The following is an 18,179-nucleotide window of genomic DNA, read 5'->3' as shown; positions in this document are numbered from 1 at the left end:
GAATCTCAAAACCCAATCTAGAGAAGTTGAGAGTAAAACAGTGGCTACCAGAGGCCACAGAAGTATGCGGAGAAGAAATGAGAAAAGGCGGATTAAAAACAGGAACTAAATTATACTCAGACACGAGAAAGAAGTCTTGATGCACTACTGCAGATGAACTACTAAATGTCAACAATGTTCTGTACATTTTAAAAGGCTACAAGAAAGGTTTTCAATGCTTTCATTATAGAATAAAAATTTTAATGAGACAAATTTGTTAATCTGACTTAAAGATTGAATAATGTATTAAAATATTATACGCTAGCAACTGGATAGGAACAACTGTTATATTTTTCTGTATCACTTAAAATACACTTAAAATGAATACTTAAATTGAAAAACACCCTTATTTTATCATCCTACTTTATCTGGTTTTTATAAAGAACAATGATTTTTCTCTATTTTAGTAAGAATCTAAATTTCCTTTAATGTGGTTGTTGTCTATACATTCATTCCATATTTATAATCATTGAAAAACTTTATTTAGTTTAAAAAGAGCTTTATTAAGGTATGGTTGATATACAAGACACTGTACATAATGTATAAAATTTGAAGAGTTTGGACACACATGTGCATTCATTAAACCACTGCCACATCTAAAATAATAAACATATCTACCTCCTCCAAATGTTTCCTCATCTTCATTTTTTGTTTGTTTTCAGGTCCTTTTTGTTGTTTAGAAAAACATTTCATATAAGTGATACCCACAATAAATTTTTAAATTACATATACTGTATTGCTAATGTAGGAAAATAGCAAAGAGATATCAATGTCTACTGGGGAAACATATTTCTTGAATTTATTTACTTCCCATATTTGAAACTTTGTATCATAAACAGTATCTCCTCATTTTCTCCTTCCTCCCTCAGGCCCTGCCAACCACGATTTTGCTCTCAGATTCTAAGTCTATTCAAGACACTTTATCTAAATAAATTCTTGCTGTATGTGTTCTTTCCTGACTAGCTTACTTAATTTAGCATAATATTCTCCAAGTCCACCCATATTGTCAATGGAACAGAATTTTATTCTTTTAAAGGCAGGATAAGATTCCATTGTTTGCCTACCAAAGTTTATTTATCCATTTAATTTGATGACATCTGTTTTCCTATCATTTTTATTGTGAATAACGCTGCAAAGAACATGAAGTATAAATATCTCAGATCCTGATTTAACTTCTTCTGAGTATATATCCTGAAATGTAATAACCAGATCATACATGGTGGTTCTATATATTTTGGAGCCACTCAGTGCTGTTTTATGTAATAGCTGTGCTAATTAATACTGTGTTAAAAAGTTAAAAAGGCTTGTTCTTTCTCCTTCATATTGCTGCCAACACTTGGTAACTCTTAAATTTTTGACAATAGCTGTCCTAACAGGGTCATCTGATATTTCATTGTTTTTGATTTGCATATCTCTGGAGACTTAATGCTGAGGATCTTTACAATTAGCCACTTGCATGTTTCTATGCAAAGATGTTCATTTAAGACCTGCACCCATTATTTAATCATGCTATTTATTTTTCCACTTCTGAGTCTGTGTCTGTCTGTCTGTCTGTCTGTCTCTATCCTCATTTCTCAAATTATAGATGGGAAAATTCAGGCTCAGAGGTGTTATATAGTTTTCCTTGACATCACAAAGTGATATGTTTGGATTTCAAGAAATATCACTACTTTTAACTTTCACACACCAAACTTTTTTAAAGTGTTGTTTTAAAAAAATGTTGCTCTTACTTTAAGATCAAATATAAAAACTTATTTACTGTCTTTATTTTTACTTCTATAGATGAAGAGAAACATGTCTATATCTTTTTAAGATTTTGTCTTTGTAAGTCTGAATTTAAATTTCTCATCAAAGCTTCATATAGACTATTCAAAGTTATTACCAACAAATGGTATTAAAATAAGGGAACCACTGGAAACAGTATTTGGAATCCTTGACTATGTACTGATATCAATTTCCTTTTCATTAGCTGTACATAGAAATTAATACAAACTATTTAATCAATTATTTTATATAACACTGTTCTTTCTAATGTATGAGTTATTTTATTTATTATTCAGTTATAAACTGTGAACTGTATGCATTTTAAAACAAAAAAAGAAAATGTGTATGTACTTAGAAAAAATACAGATGCTTAGGAAGAGAGTTTTTGGGATTTGTGTGTGTACGTGTGTGTCAATGTTTTCCTTAGTAGCACCAGAAATAAGACTCATCTTAGTGCTTTGTTTTCTTAAATAGCAAGGACCTTTAAAAATCCCTAAGCATAAAATTTCAAATTTGCATCAGACAAGTGAATAGTACTTTGACATTAAACTAAAACTGAGTGTCCTAAGATCTGTGAATACCACTGTATATGGTATTTTAATTTTATCACTTGTGTTACACAAAAAATCACCACAAACTCAAGTTTACCAGATACACTAATTATGTGAAACCCAGCAAGATGAGAGCTCCTCCTGCTGGTTTTAAACAAAAGTTATCTAGTCCCCACCAGATGCAAAATTACTTAAAGCCCAGCAGGAGAAGCAAGTTACATTACTAACTTCAATGAAAAATCCAATCCTTTTCATCTTAAATTTAGCAGCAATGTTTTAAAAAGTAATATTAACATAATTTTAAAAAGTACAACTGAAACTATAACTACTTATTCATATAAGAAATTTAACCAAAATAAAACGTTGATATCAAAACAAAAATTTGAAAATACATATTTTTACCTAATAGGCTACATAATGCACAGAGTGCTTAGAAAACTGCACAAAATTTTCCTATGTAAAAAAATTTCCCTTGTAAAAAAGTTTCAACATACTTTTCCTGAAAATATCTTTCAATTTATTATTGTTTTCTTTATTCTTTGAAGGATGATAAGAGAATTTCACTGTTTTAAAAGCCTTTTAAGTAGAGATCTTTGATAACACTGTATTATAGATGAAACAATGGCTACCTAAGTTTAAAGAGGACAGTATCATTTTTGTCTTTGAACAATTTATCAAGCCTTTATCCTTTTATTAAACTTAAGGGATAATAGTTTTAAAATAGGGCAGTGATTTATGGTACACAACAGACCGGCTTTATTCAAATGGAACAAAAGAGAATGAGATTTCACTTGTGAAATATTTTGAAAACTTAGATGAGGAAGTAAATTAACCCATCAAGAAAGTATTAAGATTAATTTTGTTTTAAAAATCAAATTACTGGTACATGAACCAAGTCCTAAAATTTCCCCATATTCTTAAAAAGTTCAGGAAATCATAACATAATATTTGGGGAATTTTCTTGAACAGATTTTTTCCAGAGAGTAATTCAATTTAGAGCCTCTAAACCCCAGCAGGGTTTATAATCTATTGGGTAACAACAAGCACTAAGTTTTTAAACAGTAAGTTGGCTAACAGGTAAGTTTAGAGGCTTCTTAAAGTCTACTTTTCAGTGACCATAATACACCCTACCACTTATCATAGCCTAACAAACAAATAAAGGGAACATACTTGGGTATCAAGACAAGATAAAATCAAAGAAAACATGATAGAGATATTAACAAATGCATTAATAATAATATACATTGAGCTGTAAACAGTCTGAGTTTATGTAGTTAATGTGCTTTAAACTTTCAATACCTCAAATTCACTGATTTGCTTTTGACAAAATTGTGTATTTTTGAATGGCCAAAATATAAAGAACACTTCGAGATCAGTATATTGTGTATAAGTATCTGTCCTCATACTGATTTAGAATCAATGTTTAGTTGCATAAAAGTGCAGATTGTTTTAACCATGTATTATTTAACCCTAGTATGTCTCTGTGCACTTTTTTAGAATAGCATCTTCCAAAAAGGATCACACCTCCTTAAAAATAATGAAAACAGATTTATCTGATATAAGATCAAGATTTATTTATTGACTGCACTGATAGCATTTTGTCTTGTACCTATTCCTAATTCTGTTGCTTCCTTGTTTTTAATACTTATGATGAGAATGATAAAGAATGGGAACTAAACTTTAAATTTGAGAGTCTGAAAATATTATTTTGGAAGACAAGTTACTAGAACATAGGCTAAAGAACTTTCTTCAATTAGAAAAAAATCAAGTCTAGAAATTCTAATCTCATACCCTCCAGCTCTCTATAACTCCCTAGAAAATAGTATCTTCTTGATAGTATATGTTTCTGTCTTTTCAACAAAATAAACCATTCCATTTTAATGTTGATGAAAAATAAACTTAAAAGGTCAGAATTGTTTTTGCTAGTAACAACAACAACAACAAAAGCCAAACAACCAAGCTGCAGAATAATCTAATTGAACTTACATTTAGGACAAATTACAAAGACCAGTACCTAGAAGACAAATCTACAGAACAAGAATTGAAAAACCTTATCAAAACGATGAACAGTGAATGTTTATTTAAAAAATGTATCTGGTAATATTCACTCTCACTGCACCTTTATATTTCTATCCAAGCACCTCTGTGTGGTTATCTTGCACGAAACTTTTACCTGATTGCCCTTTATAGTCCTTCCTATAACCTGTCATTGCCAGAAATCAAAGGATAACCCAGGTGTCGATCTGACTTACTGAGGGTAATGCAGCTACCTGTTCACATCTGGGTTTCTAAGACTTAACAGTGAGTCACCTGAGAAGTTGTGACTTTCCATAAAACTACTGAGTTATTGGCTAGAAAATAACAAAACAAGGGAGAGTCTGGCCTACTCAATTAAAAGCAATGTATTATTCTTCCTCTTTGATAGCTTCAGCACTCTGACTATAATTAGGTTAGTTAGGTTTTGCTAAGAACTGAATTATTTGCATTGTTTCAGTTATACAGTTTACATAAGTAGAAAAGATTATTTGCTTTACTCTTAAATTCATCACTCTTATATTTAATAAATGTCATGAGATCTTCATATCTCATGCAGAGGTGCTTTATTCAGCCCAGATCATTGAACCTGCTCCCCATTGCTTCCACAGCATCAAAGATGCCCCTTTCCTTTCTATTTCTAGTTCTATCCTCTCTTACATCTCCCTCTCTCTATGTCCTTCATGGGCTTTGAACACTTTCCCTTTTAAAAATAGTACCATGAAGCGTAAAGCCTAAAATACTATTAAATCATAGTTTTCACATCTCTGATTAAAATATTATAACTACATAATTAAAGGTCTTACATATAATGGGCATCCTCATTCAAAACAATTTCCATATAATGAAAGAAACATAAAAGCTATGGAAACCTCGAAAAAGAAACACAGTGGCTTTATATTAGAAGGAAAGAATAGGGGCTGGGGATTTAGCTCAACGGCATAAGCACTTGCCTTGCAAGCAGGCAGTCATGAGTTCGGTCCCCGGTACCAATAAAAATGAAAAAGGAAAAAAAAGTAGGAAAGAATATACTAGAATTTAGGAAAGAATTCAATGAATAAATGTCTGTTTTTCCCCTTGAATATGGAAGGAAATTTCTACCCCTGAGTTACTTTTTTCTTGGTTACTCTTACATGTACTTATTGGCAATAAATTCCAACTGCCCTTAGTGGGTACATGGAGGACAAGAAATGTTACTTGCATGTATCTAATATATTTTGATATGACTAAATTGAAGGCTCTGTAGTAGCCAATGGTGGACAAAAAAAGCTTGTAAGACACTATGTCTACCTTCAAACAGTACTGGTGGTCATTTTATCTAATTTCCACTAGAAGGATATTGTGTCAATTCCATAGCATAGTTTAATCAAATATAGAAATAAAAAGATGGATTCAAATGTATATATATTTGGAAGTGCAGGCAAGGAAAGCCTGAAGCTATTTTGTAGATTGTGTAGAATTATGCTATCCTAAAAGGGCAGACATCCACCATCACATCAACACCCCTATCGAGTGTCAATAATTAGATCACTTATTTTAGTCTCCATATAAGTGCTAAGAAGTGAACAAATAGCAGAAATCCATTCCAGAGTTGATAGGATAGGACATAATTCTCCACCTGTAAAATAGGTTCCCAAATACTCCCAAGTAGAAAAAAAAATTACTGGATTTGTCTAGAGACAGTGCTTAAACAGAGTAGACTACATATTATCAGAAGTTAGCACTGCTAAAACTACATTTACTCATTTAAAATTATTCCTGTCCACATAGTTTGAGCTCCTCAACAGCAGGTGTGTGTGTGTGTGTGTGTGTGTGTGTGTGTGTGTGTGTGTGTTGAATAATGTGAATAAATGAATGAATTTAAAGCAGTCAATGGAAATGAGCAAGGACAGGAATCTCATATCTTGCGGAAAAAATTCTTCACAAAATATTGAAAAAGCATTGGAGGGAAGCAGGAAAACAGGTACTTGAAATGTCAATGGACATCACACTTGGTTTGTAATGAAGATTGTCGAGCTATTTACAAATGATCTGAGTTATAGGTAACAGGCAAAGTAGCCTGTAAGTAAAATCAAATCAAAATAGACATTTGTTTTTGTGTAAAGAATGCTCTGTGAAAAGGCACCCATCTTCTTTACTGTTTGGAGTCCTTTTTTATGCTCCAACATGCTCCCAACCCCTTTAGCATGCAGTGCCCTCGGGCTGTATTTTCTCAGTCCAAATCCTGTGCATCTAATTATTGTCCCACTTACTGGCTGCCCCATTTAAACACCTATCATATGAGGAAAATAACTCAAATACTACATAGATATGTTTATTATTACTAATTTCTCCTTTTCTCTGCTTCATTTATTCATGCATTTATTCAACCAAGTAAAATATAAATTGATAATGGTATCTTGTGTTACAGCAACTTAGAACTGTTACATGCTATTCCTAAAATTCCAATAGGTAAGCAACCTTTCATAGAAATATACTGAGTGGTAATTACTAAAGCTGCAACTGTACCATGTCTCAAGAAACTATTCACTGTTTAGATTATTTCTTCTATCTGAATCTGGGTTCTATACTTGATTCCAATAATTTGTTTTTTATAACCCTCATCAAGAATAATTCTTATTCCAATAACTAAGAAGTCACTGTGGCCTAAAGTGAATAATCAAGTTTTAGTGTCTGGCCTTCCCTACTCATCAACAGGATGTCATCTTGTTAGCTGCTTTACTTTGATAAAACAACCACGTATGAAAATAAGACTAATAACCAAAAGTTTGCATACAGCCAAATATGGTGCCACATACTTATTTTCCCAGCTATCTGGGATGCAGAAGATCCTTAGATCACAAATATAAGACCAGCAAGGGAAATTTAGTAAGACTTGATATCAAAATTTTTAAAAAGAAGTTAAGTTCAGTGGCAGAGAATACACAGCATCCTGGATTCAACCATCAGTACCCTAACAAAAAGAAGTTTGTGTCATGGGACATAATTAATGCATTGGTTGTCTTTTCCTTTTATTTTCTCTTGTTAATTTATCCACTCAAGGAATCTTCGATAAATATCTAAATTCAAGGCATTTTCTTAGATTCTCCCATTCCCTGTCTGCCACTGATTCCAATAACCTGCCTCCACTGGTCCCTAAAATTGGGGGTAGGGTGGTGGAACTGCCATTAGTGAAGACTGTTCTCTAAAGCAACTACCTAAACTCTGAATAGTCAGATTTAACCGTTCATGACCAGGAAATGAAACCTGATAACCTATTCATACATTATCATACATTCTCTGGTGATGCTATAAAAATAATTTAAATAAAAAGGTAATTTTCTAACACTTTGACCATAATTTCATGATCACCAACTTCCTAAAGGATGTGGGTTGTCCTCTGAATAGCTAAATTCACCTTTACTGAGTAACTTGGTGCATAAAATTGCCTATGGAACAGAACAGTCTATAGTGAGATAAATGCGCAAGAAAAAAGTAAAGACAAAGATAATCAGTTGTCATTTATATATTAAACAGCTTTTAGCACAATTACATGATAAATAACATCATCAGAACTATGTAGAACAACTTCCTGTTGGATACTATTGAGGAAATGTCGGAGCAAACACAAAGTCAAATTGAGAGGCACATGAACCGCAAGACAGCTTATCTTTGTTGGCATAATCCTGAACTGCAAGGATTCAGGAGGAGGAATGGTTCATAAATGAAACATTTACAAATGTGACCCATGCCAAAAACTATGCTAGTTCAGTATACAGAAAAAAATGACAGATAGAATCTTTATTGTTGGCATAAAAATGAAATAAAAATGTACATTTTTATCATCATTATCCTGTAGGGAAAGCAAGTCATTAAGTACTATTGTGAAATTGTTTACTAACAACATCTTGTAATACAAAATGAATTCAACAGAAATGATAATGACATTTTAACACTTAGGCAAATGGAGAATATTTTATTCACCATGAGTTTCTCAAGTATAATTAAGCATAAGGAAGCAGATGCAGGCTTTCATAAGATATTGATCAGTTTTCTTATTGCTGATTATATAGGACATGAATTATGGGAAGAAATGTATAATGCTGAGAAGCCTTTAAGTCATCAAAATCCAAACTGTTTCCCCAGCTGTCACGCCAAGTTCAGATACTATCCCTCCACTGAGGAATGTCATACTTCAGAACACTTATCCGTTAATCAGGCATAGAGAAGACCAGTCCATACATGTGAAGGTCAATTTAGTCACTGATGATGTGTCTCCCCAGGGAACCTTCTTTTCAGCAGGTAAGTCCAGTGGAGAGAGCAAATTAGAGATCAAGGATTTCTCGCCGAGTATTACATTACTGGAAAAGAGTGACCTTGTTTGCTTTATAAAAGTGCTCTTGATCTCATTTTATTTGAGAATTTTATCTACTCATTTTAAAGCTTTCACATTTGAATAATGCTGAAGTAACATCAAAAATTATTTCTAATTAAAGGATCATTTTTCAAATGAACACACTGTCAAATCGTAAATTCAGCATTTTGTACACTGGTTATAGGACATGTTACAGTGTCTCATGTTATAGCCTTATATCAGCTAAATTTCGAATTTTGGAAAAAAAATTGTTTCATGTTAAAATTTACTTCAACTATAAAATATATGTATTTTTTCTCCCCAAGGACTGTCACATTGTATGGCTGATTCTATACAGTGTCGAACAAGGACAGAGAATGACATTCACAAATCTTCTGGATGATTTCAGGAAGAATATAAATCTTTAGGAACAAAATTCACAATTAGCAGGCCAGATAGTTTCTGACTTTGTCTGCCATTTTGAATGGTAAACACACTGCACTCCTTATTTTTATTGACTAATAGTTTTAAAACTTAAAATCATTGATATTCCAAGTAATCTATCTTAAGTTTTCTTCTAACCAATCAATATTTAAAACCCAAAAACTATCATATTTTAAAGAATATTCATTATATATTTTTAGAAATCTACTTTTTACTTTACTGTCAACTTCCAAAACAGTATCTCTCCCTCATTCCACTCTCTTATACTTTAGGCACAGTTCACAACCCCTGCAGAATTAACACATCCACGTCTGAACTCACTATTCTCCTGTCAGTGTGCATCATCTCCTGATCTCCTGATTCAGTTACTTGCACACAGTATCTGCTTGAGTACTGCAATGATGAACTAGTATCCCATATGTGTTACTTTATTTTGTGCTACTAAATAAGAACACCAGAGGCTGGGAAGCTTTAAAAAGTGGAAAATTGGGGCTGGGAATTTAGCTCAGTGGCATAAGTGCCTGCTGTGCAAGCAGGCAGTAGTGAGTTTGATCCCCTGTAACGATAAAAGGAAAAAGACAAAAAAAAGTGGAAAATTATTTTGCACAATTCTGAAGGGTAGAAAATTCACAGTCAAATCATTATAATCTGGATAGGGTTTCCCTACTTTCTCATGTGATGGAAGGCGAACAAAACAGAAACAATATCCTCAGTTAGATCATTTGTAAGGAAACCTTAACTGATTTATATGGGATGAGCTTCAAGGCCTAATCAACTCTTCAAAGCACAACCTCTTTAGAGTACAATGTTGAGAAAGCTTAAATTTTGAAGAGAACATATTCAAACAATAGTGACACCCTTGCTGCATGTATCCTTCACTGTACACAATGAATCTAAGTTTTTTAGACTGGATGTTGTAGGGAGAACAAGGCCACACTCCAAAGCTGCTCACGTCCTAATCCAAGAGACCTGTGAATACTTGATTACAGTACAGGGAAACTAAAGCTGTGTATGAAATAAGGTTGCAAATTAGCTAACCATCAAATAGCGAGATTATTCCTTATCACATGGAGGGGCACATGGTATAATAAATACAAGAGACAGAAAGTCAGAAGATGTTACTTCAGGAGAAAGACATAGAGAGATGCATTTCAAGGCCTAGACTTGCCATTTTTTCCGCTCCTCTCCTCCCTCCCCTCACCTCTCCTCCTCTCTCTTCTCTTCTTTCTATTCTTTTTTTTTTCTTTTCAAGCCTACACACTCTTAGCCTTGAACATAGAGTAAGGCAGTCAAGCCAACAAGAGTGGGCAGGCTCCAGAAAGTAGAAAGTACAAGAATAACCCTTCACGTGTCTTTTGTGAACTTGTCTACCCATCCCCTCTCTTACTGAACTAGACATCCTTTGATCTCATCAACCCATTAAATTCAATGTATCACTCTTTTTAATTTTTTAAAGAAAATGGAACAAAACAAAACAGAATAAAGCAGAGCAGAACAAAACAATGCAAACAACACAGGATTTCAAAACAAGACAATAAGAAATCAGCAGCAGCTATCATAATGCCTCTTGTTTTCTTCAAAATAGCAGTCCATATCTTCACACACAAATGAACTCAAAAATGACAAAAAAGTATAAAATCGTTCAAAACAAAATAATGAAAGCATTACAGGTCTTCAAAATAAGACAATAGGAAAATCAACAATGGTTACCTTAATCATACACATTCTTAAATGCTAGCAAATCCTTAAATTCACTTTGCCCTTTAACCTTTCCATAAAGTCCCTCATAATACTCCCTTCTACCTAAAATACTCCTGCCTCACCAACCCTCCAAGCAATATCTGAGTCACTATTTATGTCATAATCTAAATGTAATTTTTTGAGACAATATTTTGTTATGAACTCACTATAGAGCCCAGGTTGGCCTCAAACTTGTGATAATTCTCCTGACTCAGTCATCCAAGTCCTGGGATTACAGGCATGCCTCACCAAGCCTGGTTTTCTAAATGTGATTTCTTATAGAACCTTTAGTAATTTATACCCAAATGATATGGATAATTTTATTTATGTGCTACATCAAACTATATAAAACATGAATATTTATGATGAAGTCCATATTTATTTGCAAAACTGTTTTGATAGACAAATTTCCTTAATAGCTACATTATATTTTTACTCCATACACTTTTCTCCAAGATTGTTTATAAAATTAACAGCAGCTTTTCAATTTTACAGTAAACCTACAACTGTTCTTACAAGTATTTTTTAGAAAGCAAGAAATTGAATGGAACTGCAAAATGAAAATGAAAAGCTATGGAATTTGTATTAACCACATATACAGCACTATATACAAATACATATGTGTGTATTTAGTGCTATATAGAACTATATTCTTATTCAAAACATGGATTAAAATATGGATTTAAAATGGCTATCTTCTCTCTTTGTAAGACAGAATACTTTTTGTTGATGACTTGTACTCTGGTAACTACTTTGAAGGGAATGATACACTATTGTTATTTAATTATTATTTTGTTATTCTTTATTATTTTTGATGAAATTTTATTTTATTGTTTCATAAAATAAAAACAAAAACATTTAAAACCAAGTTAGGAAGGAATAGACACTATCTTGAAAAACTATAAAGATGAGATGAAATATTTTCATATTGGACCAACACCACCATAAAGTAACTCTAATAAAGTTGGTTACAAAAACAATAAAATAAAATGATTAGCTCAGAACATACTAACAAAAACTATATTCTATGTTGAACAGCAGGAAAGCATTGAGAACAGTACATCGAAGGAATAATTCAGGTGCCATGATTATAAATTAACTGGTCCAAAAACAATAAATTATAAAAGTATTTTGTACTTCCATATAATATTGCGCAAAGGAAATAACAGAATTAATGCACTGGCATGCCACAATAATAACTTTGAAATCCTAATCATGGAAGAAAAAAAAAAAACTATTGAAACATGATTCAGGAGCTTCAGTACTTTAAACAATATAACTTTCAATGGGCACACAAGGAAGTATCTAATGTATGAATCATATATTACATTGAGCTATAAAATACCCTCAATATAAAAAAAAAAACTATGAACACTAGGTATCATCTATCCAGAATAGAATAAAACATGGAGTACACAAAATATTGATACACAAAATAATCAGTGAATTATGGACACTAGGGCTTGATAATGACTAAGAAAAGCAACATTAAATGGTATTTGAAAGCATTTATAAATAAATATAGAAATCAATACATTTTTAAGTTAAACTTAGGAATCTTACTGATTTGACACTTTCTCCTTGATATTACAAGATTGTCTTTTACACAGTTCCTATCCAGTTGACTTTTCATTAAAAATGACAAAATATTGAACATTTTATTTATTATTATTGACTTGTAGATATGAAGTGTTGATGCCATGCCTATGCTACATACAGGAATAAGTTGTACACAGAAGGAAATATAAATGTTCCTACAGAGCCCAGATTTCATATTCTTTCTATGAAAAGTGTTTTTTCTAATCAAATAAATCACAGTGACAATAATTAGTAATATGTACTTATTTGACAAGGAGATGAATAGCAATTATCTGATATATCCTATATTCCAGTCTTCTGGGACTTCATAGAACACTTAAAAGTCTGTTAAGTAAATAATTTTGCCTAACTATTCAATGAAAGTTAGTTGAGATACTGGTGCAAGATACCAACAATTATCTGCCTGTTCTTCATCACCTTCGTCAATCATCTATTAAGTCCATATCTTTAAAGTCATGAACCACACAACATACTCAAAGAAATACGGGACTGAAGACAACAGGTTCATGGGGACCAAACCATCTCAGATTAGAAGTTGTTTTGGGACACATAAACAAGCTATGTTTAAAATTGCTATACTAAATTAGGTAAAACTGTGGCAAACAAGGCATCTGGAACACTCAGTAAATGGACTTAAACTAGTAAAACAGAGTGATTTAAAGAGATAATTTCAATTTATCCCATTCTGAATATTAAACTTCACTGAGCATTCTATTTTTAGCGCCTGACTTTCCTCTTCCATTAGTACACATTTATAGTACAGAGTGATCACATTCCTTAGGGAGAATTTGTGCATCAGGTAACACATCTTAATTCTTTTGACCCTTCCTCTCCCCTATCCTACCCTTTTTCCCCTGCATAACTGCAAAAACTCTATTTCTGTTTTTTCTTTCAACTCTTTATTTAAAAATCTCTTTTCCCTTCTTTTCCTCCCTCATCCCTCATCTCTTGTACCCTTTCTAATTGAAAAAATTCTTCCCATTGTCTAATGTAGTATTAGATTCCTGTTGAGGAAAATGAATTTTTCTGGTGTTTCTCAAAGACTAACAGTGCACTTGCTCCACAATGGCTCTAAAATGTAAGACTTTACAATACAATATTCCTACTGTATTATCAGGAGTAATGATGAAACTTAGGTTTAAAATGCTGGGTCAGTAAACACAATTGCAATCTGATAATATGCATTTATTTATAAAGACTTTCTTAACCACTTATCAGTTCAATTATTTAAATACAGTTGACTGAAAATTGCATATTTTTATTAATTTTATAAGATAATGTAACAGGAAATATAAAAAGTTTTATCAAATTTATTCAATACAAGAATCCACTGGTTGAAATGACACTTGCCTGAGATCACATAGTTATTAAAGCCATATTTGACTACCCTAATTATTTTTAAATTTTTGGCATGCATATTATTTTAATTTATTTTAAATGTTAATTTATTTAGTATATTTTTAATTTTATTTTTTGCTCCTACCAATTTAAACAATATTTTTGAACTAGTTTTATCCTGTATTCCAATGAAATTACAGGCAGCATCATTAATTTAACCCATTTTTTAATCAGATAATATCATATTAAAAACACATGGATTTTTAGTTCCAGAAAACAACCAAACTTCACATAACTTTGCAGTTCTCTCCTCTATCTCCTCTGATTTTGCTTAAGATCTGGAAACCAGGATGAGAGGAATGGATGTGTATTGAGATTTTCTTCTTTACCTGCCATTCCCTGGCTACAATTTCTGACTTACCAAAATTAGCTGCTTAAGTGAGTGGTTAAGTAGATGGTGCTTCCTCACTACTGTAGTCTTGATTAGTATTTGATGCCTTTCAGGATTAGAAGATGGCCAAAGGTGGCTCTCCCTGCAATGGCCACTCAGAGAAGTTCTTTGGCTGAGAGACTTAGGTTCTATTAAATTCATCACCTCTTCTGGTTGTTGTTGTTTTTTTTTTTTTTTCTCTCTCCTCAGCTCCCAGAGTACATCGTACACCCAAGAAGCCAAATGAGCACTTCAGGCAAGACTCTCTAGATGATCCAGGACAGTGCCTCTCTTAAGAATTCATAACTTAGATATAGAAAATGTATTTCTAGTTTTATTTGCATTTTTAATTGTAAAAAAGATTAAGATAAAAGAGGGCATAATAACACAGGTCAGAAAAGAACAATTTAGGCAACATAGTGTTTCACCACAAGACAATCCGACATAACATTAGCTACCATAGTGTCTCTTTCCTTGAAATATTTGAGTATACCTTCATATACTATAGTATCAAACATAAAAAGACAGTGTGAAGCCATTTAAGAGAATGAAAGTATTACAGGGTATTCAGAACCAACTAACAGAAAATGAACAATGGTTATGATATTATCTCCTTGTCTATAATAATTTTTGTTTATACCTATCACATATAATAAAATCCAGTAAGATACAATGTGATAAAAACCTATGGAGACAGAAGAACATAAGCTTGGTGGGACTTCAAAACAAGATGATATTAAATCATCACCAGCTATTATCATGTCCTGTTTTCTTCAAAATAGCTGTTCATACCATCACAGCCACTAATATAAACCCAGAATGAAACCATCGTAACTAATTAATGAGAACATTTTAAGGCTTCAAAGCAATATAATGGGGAATCATGTTTACCACATACTTTTATGTATTCTTACCATTTCTTACACTAGGAAAACTCTTCAGTGTTTATACATGTGAGCTTGATTTATTTCACTTATGAGAATGGTCTCAAGCTGTGCCCATTTATTTATAAATATCTCAATGTGATCATTCTTTATAGCCAAGTAGTACTCCATTGTATAAAAATACCACAGCTTTTTTATCCATTCCTCAGTTGATGGACACATAGGTTGTTTCCAAGATCTGGCTATTACAAATTGTGCTGCTACAAACATGGGTGCACATATATCACTGTGGTATGATGTTTTCAGTTCTTCTGGGAATATGCCTAGAAGTGGAATAGCTGTAACAAATAGGACTTCCAATCCCAACTTTCTGGGAAATCTCCAGACTGACCTCCATAAATGTTGCACCAGTCTACACACCCACCAACAGTGCAGAAGAGTTCCTTTTTCCCTTCAGCCTCTTCAGCATGTGTTATTGGTAGTTTCCTTTATCCTGGCAATTCTTTCTGGAGTGTGATGGAATCTTAGTGTGCTTTTAATTTGCATTTCTCTAAGGAGTAATGATAATGAACATTTTTTTCATGTATTTATTTGCCATTTGTATTTCTTCATCTGAGAATCTCAGATGTCCATTTTTGGATTAGATCCTTGAATTTTGGTGGTCTGATTTTTTAAAATTCTTTATATGTTTTAGACAGAAGTCCTTCATCTGAGGGACAGTTCACTAGGATTGTCTCCCAGTTTATAGGTTTTCTTTTCACTATGCTAGAGATTTCTTTTGACATGCAGAAACTTTATAATAAGACATGATCCCAGTTATTGATTCTGGGAAGTATTTCCCGTGCAGTTTGATTCCTATTCATGAATTCTCTACTTATCCCTGTGTCTTCAAGGTTTTTACCCAAATTGTTTTCTAATAGATTTAGTGTTTCTGCTTTAATATTCAGATATTTGATCCATTTAGATTTTAATTTAGTATTTGGCCACAGGCATGGGTCTAGTTTTAGTTTTTGGCATATGGAGAGCCAGTTTTTCCAACACCATTTATTAAAGAGACTGTCATTCATCCAGTGAACCTGTTTGGCCCCTTTAATCAAAGATAAGATATTTGAGTGTGTTTGTAGTTGTGGTTGTATCTTCCAGTCTATTGCATTGATCTTCAGCTCTGTTTTTATTCTAGTACCATATTGATTTCACTAAGGTTGATTTGTAGTATAACTTCAAGTCAGGGATTATGATGCCTCCTGCCTTGCCTTTGGTGCTTAGAACTGTCTCTGTTATTGTAGGTCTCTTCTGGTGCCAGATGAATTTTAGGAGTGATTTTTTGAGATCTTTTTGATGGTATTTTTATTGGGATTGCATTGAATATGTATAATAGTATTGGGAGAATGGCCATTTTCACAATATATATTCTTCCTATCCATTAGCAAGGGAAGTCTTTCCATTTTCTGAGATCCTCTTCAAATTCTTTTTTTCAGTGTATTATAATTTTCCTTATATAGATCTTTCTCTTCTTTCATGAGAATAACTCCTCAGTATTTCATTTTTTTAGTTGCTATTGTGAAGGGTGTGACTTCTCTCATTTCTCTGTGATTTTGTTGTTACTGTATAGAAATGCTATTGATTTTTGAGTATTGATTTTGTATCCAGCCAAGGAGCTTCTTTGTGGTAAAACCTTGAATCTGCCTTTTTTTTTTCCTGTTTCAGCGCACCAAAAGCTCCAACATAACATGTTTCTATAATTATAGTGAATGATGTTAAATTAACATTTGATTCACTTCCTAGGTATTCTCTGCTGTAAAACATTTTTTCACCCACAAAATGCAATTCCTTCCAATCGTCAGAATTCAATCATGAATGACAGCTCAATCAATGGATCTATCGATCTATCGGACTACTACTCAGGCATAAAACAGGATAAATTTGAGTCATTTGTAAGAAAAGATATACCTTGAAACCACAAAACTAATGAAATAATTCCGTCATGAAAGCTTGAGCCTCACATGTTTTACATGAGAAATTCAAAGAACAAATAATTCAAAGAGCAAAATAAAGGATCACAGGAAATGGGGAGGTAGATACCTTGCAGATGGGAAGAGGATCAATGGATGAAGGAAGGCGGAGGAGAGTGGGGGAAAAGAGAAATGAAAAGGTTCCTGATGTGGGTATATACATGTAATGACTCTGCAGGATGAAATGTATCCATTATGCATCATAAACATTTACTAATAAAACATAAGAGTTGGAAAGGTGCATCTCTAATGCTGAGAAGATAGCCTGAAAACTTTCACTATAAGTTTCCAAGGGAATGGTCTAGCATAGTGGTGATGAACCTTTTGGAGCTTGTAGTGATACAAAGAGCCTGCTGTGGCATGTGTGTCCTAGTTCATCACTGCCTCCAATACTTCATTTGAAGATGTGCTGCTCTTGGCATCTACATACTGTTCCTGGTCTTAGAATTTCAGCTGAGTCTTGTATTTAAATCCTATATTGTAATTATTAATTTTAGCTGTCAACTTTGAATAATTTCTCTAACATTTAATTAAACATACTTTACCTGCATTAATTTATTGACTATTTGAAACCTATTTTCTAAAATAAAAATTCTATTACTAACTCCACATTACCAATTAATATATTGAAACTGAAAGCTCAAAGAAGTTAAAACTATCATAAGCACAGATAGTAAGAAAAAAAATCATCCATATTTAAAGACAGTTGGTCTTATATTAAATACCAAGTATCTAAAAACTGTGATAGATGTGTCTCTGATTTTTTGAATAACAAGAGAAGAAATTATCAATAAGCAAAATGGAGCAGTTCATAGAGCAAGAGGAGGTGTCCTGATTACTTTTCTCTGATTGTTGAGACAAAATACCTGACATCCAAGTGAAGCAAGGGAAGGTTTACTTATCTGAAAGTTTTTTGGAGATTTCAGTCCATACTCAACTGGTTCCAAGGCAGGGTGGAGTGGCTGAAGGAGAGTCATTCATGGCCACCCCAAACACCAACTGGGAAAGAGC

At 32.8% G+C, this 18,179-nt stretch overlaps 1 long non-coding RNA gene across 1 annotated transcript in view; it reads right to left on the bottom strand.

Moving 5' to 3' along the window:
* The window catches only part of LOC134474702 (uncharacterized), a 74,275-nt gene that overhangs the window by 33,595 nt on the left and 22,501 nt on the right, over positions 1 to 18,179 (bottom strand). Inside the window, exon 2 of the long non-coding RNA XR_010045578.1 lies at positions 1 to 18,167. This exon is cut by the window's left edge and continues 33,595 nt beyond it. This is a non-coding gene — a long non-coding RNA (uncharacterized LOC134474702). The remainder of the gene's footprint in view (positions 18,168 to 18,179) is intronic.

Source organism: Cavia porcellus, unplaced genomic scaffold (genome assembly GCF_034190915.1).
Source record: "Cavia porcellus strain 051 isolate PalLab524CR breed Dunkin Hartley unplaced genomic scaffold, mCavPor4.1 scaffold_35, whole genome shotgun sequence".
Taxonomy (NCBI): Eukaryota; Metazoa; Chordata; class Mammalia; order Rodentia; family Caviidae; genus Cavia; species Cavia porcellus.
The sequence above is the reverse complement of the archived record's forward strand: the minus strand, read 5'-3'. Positions and strand labels throughout refer to the sequence as shown.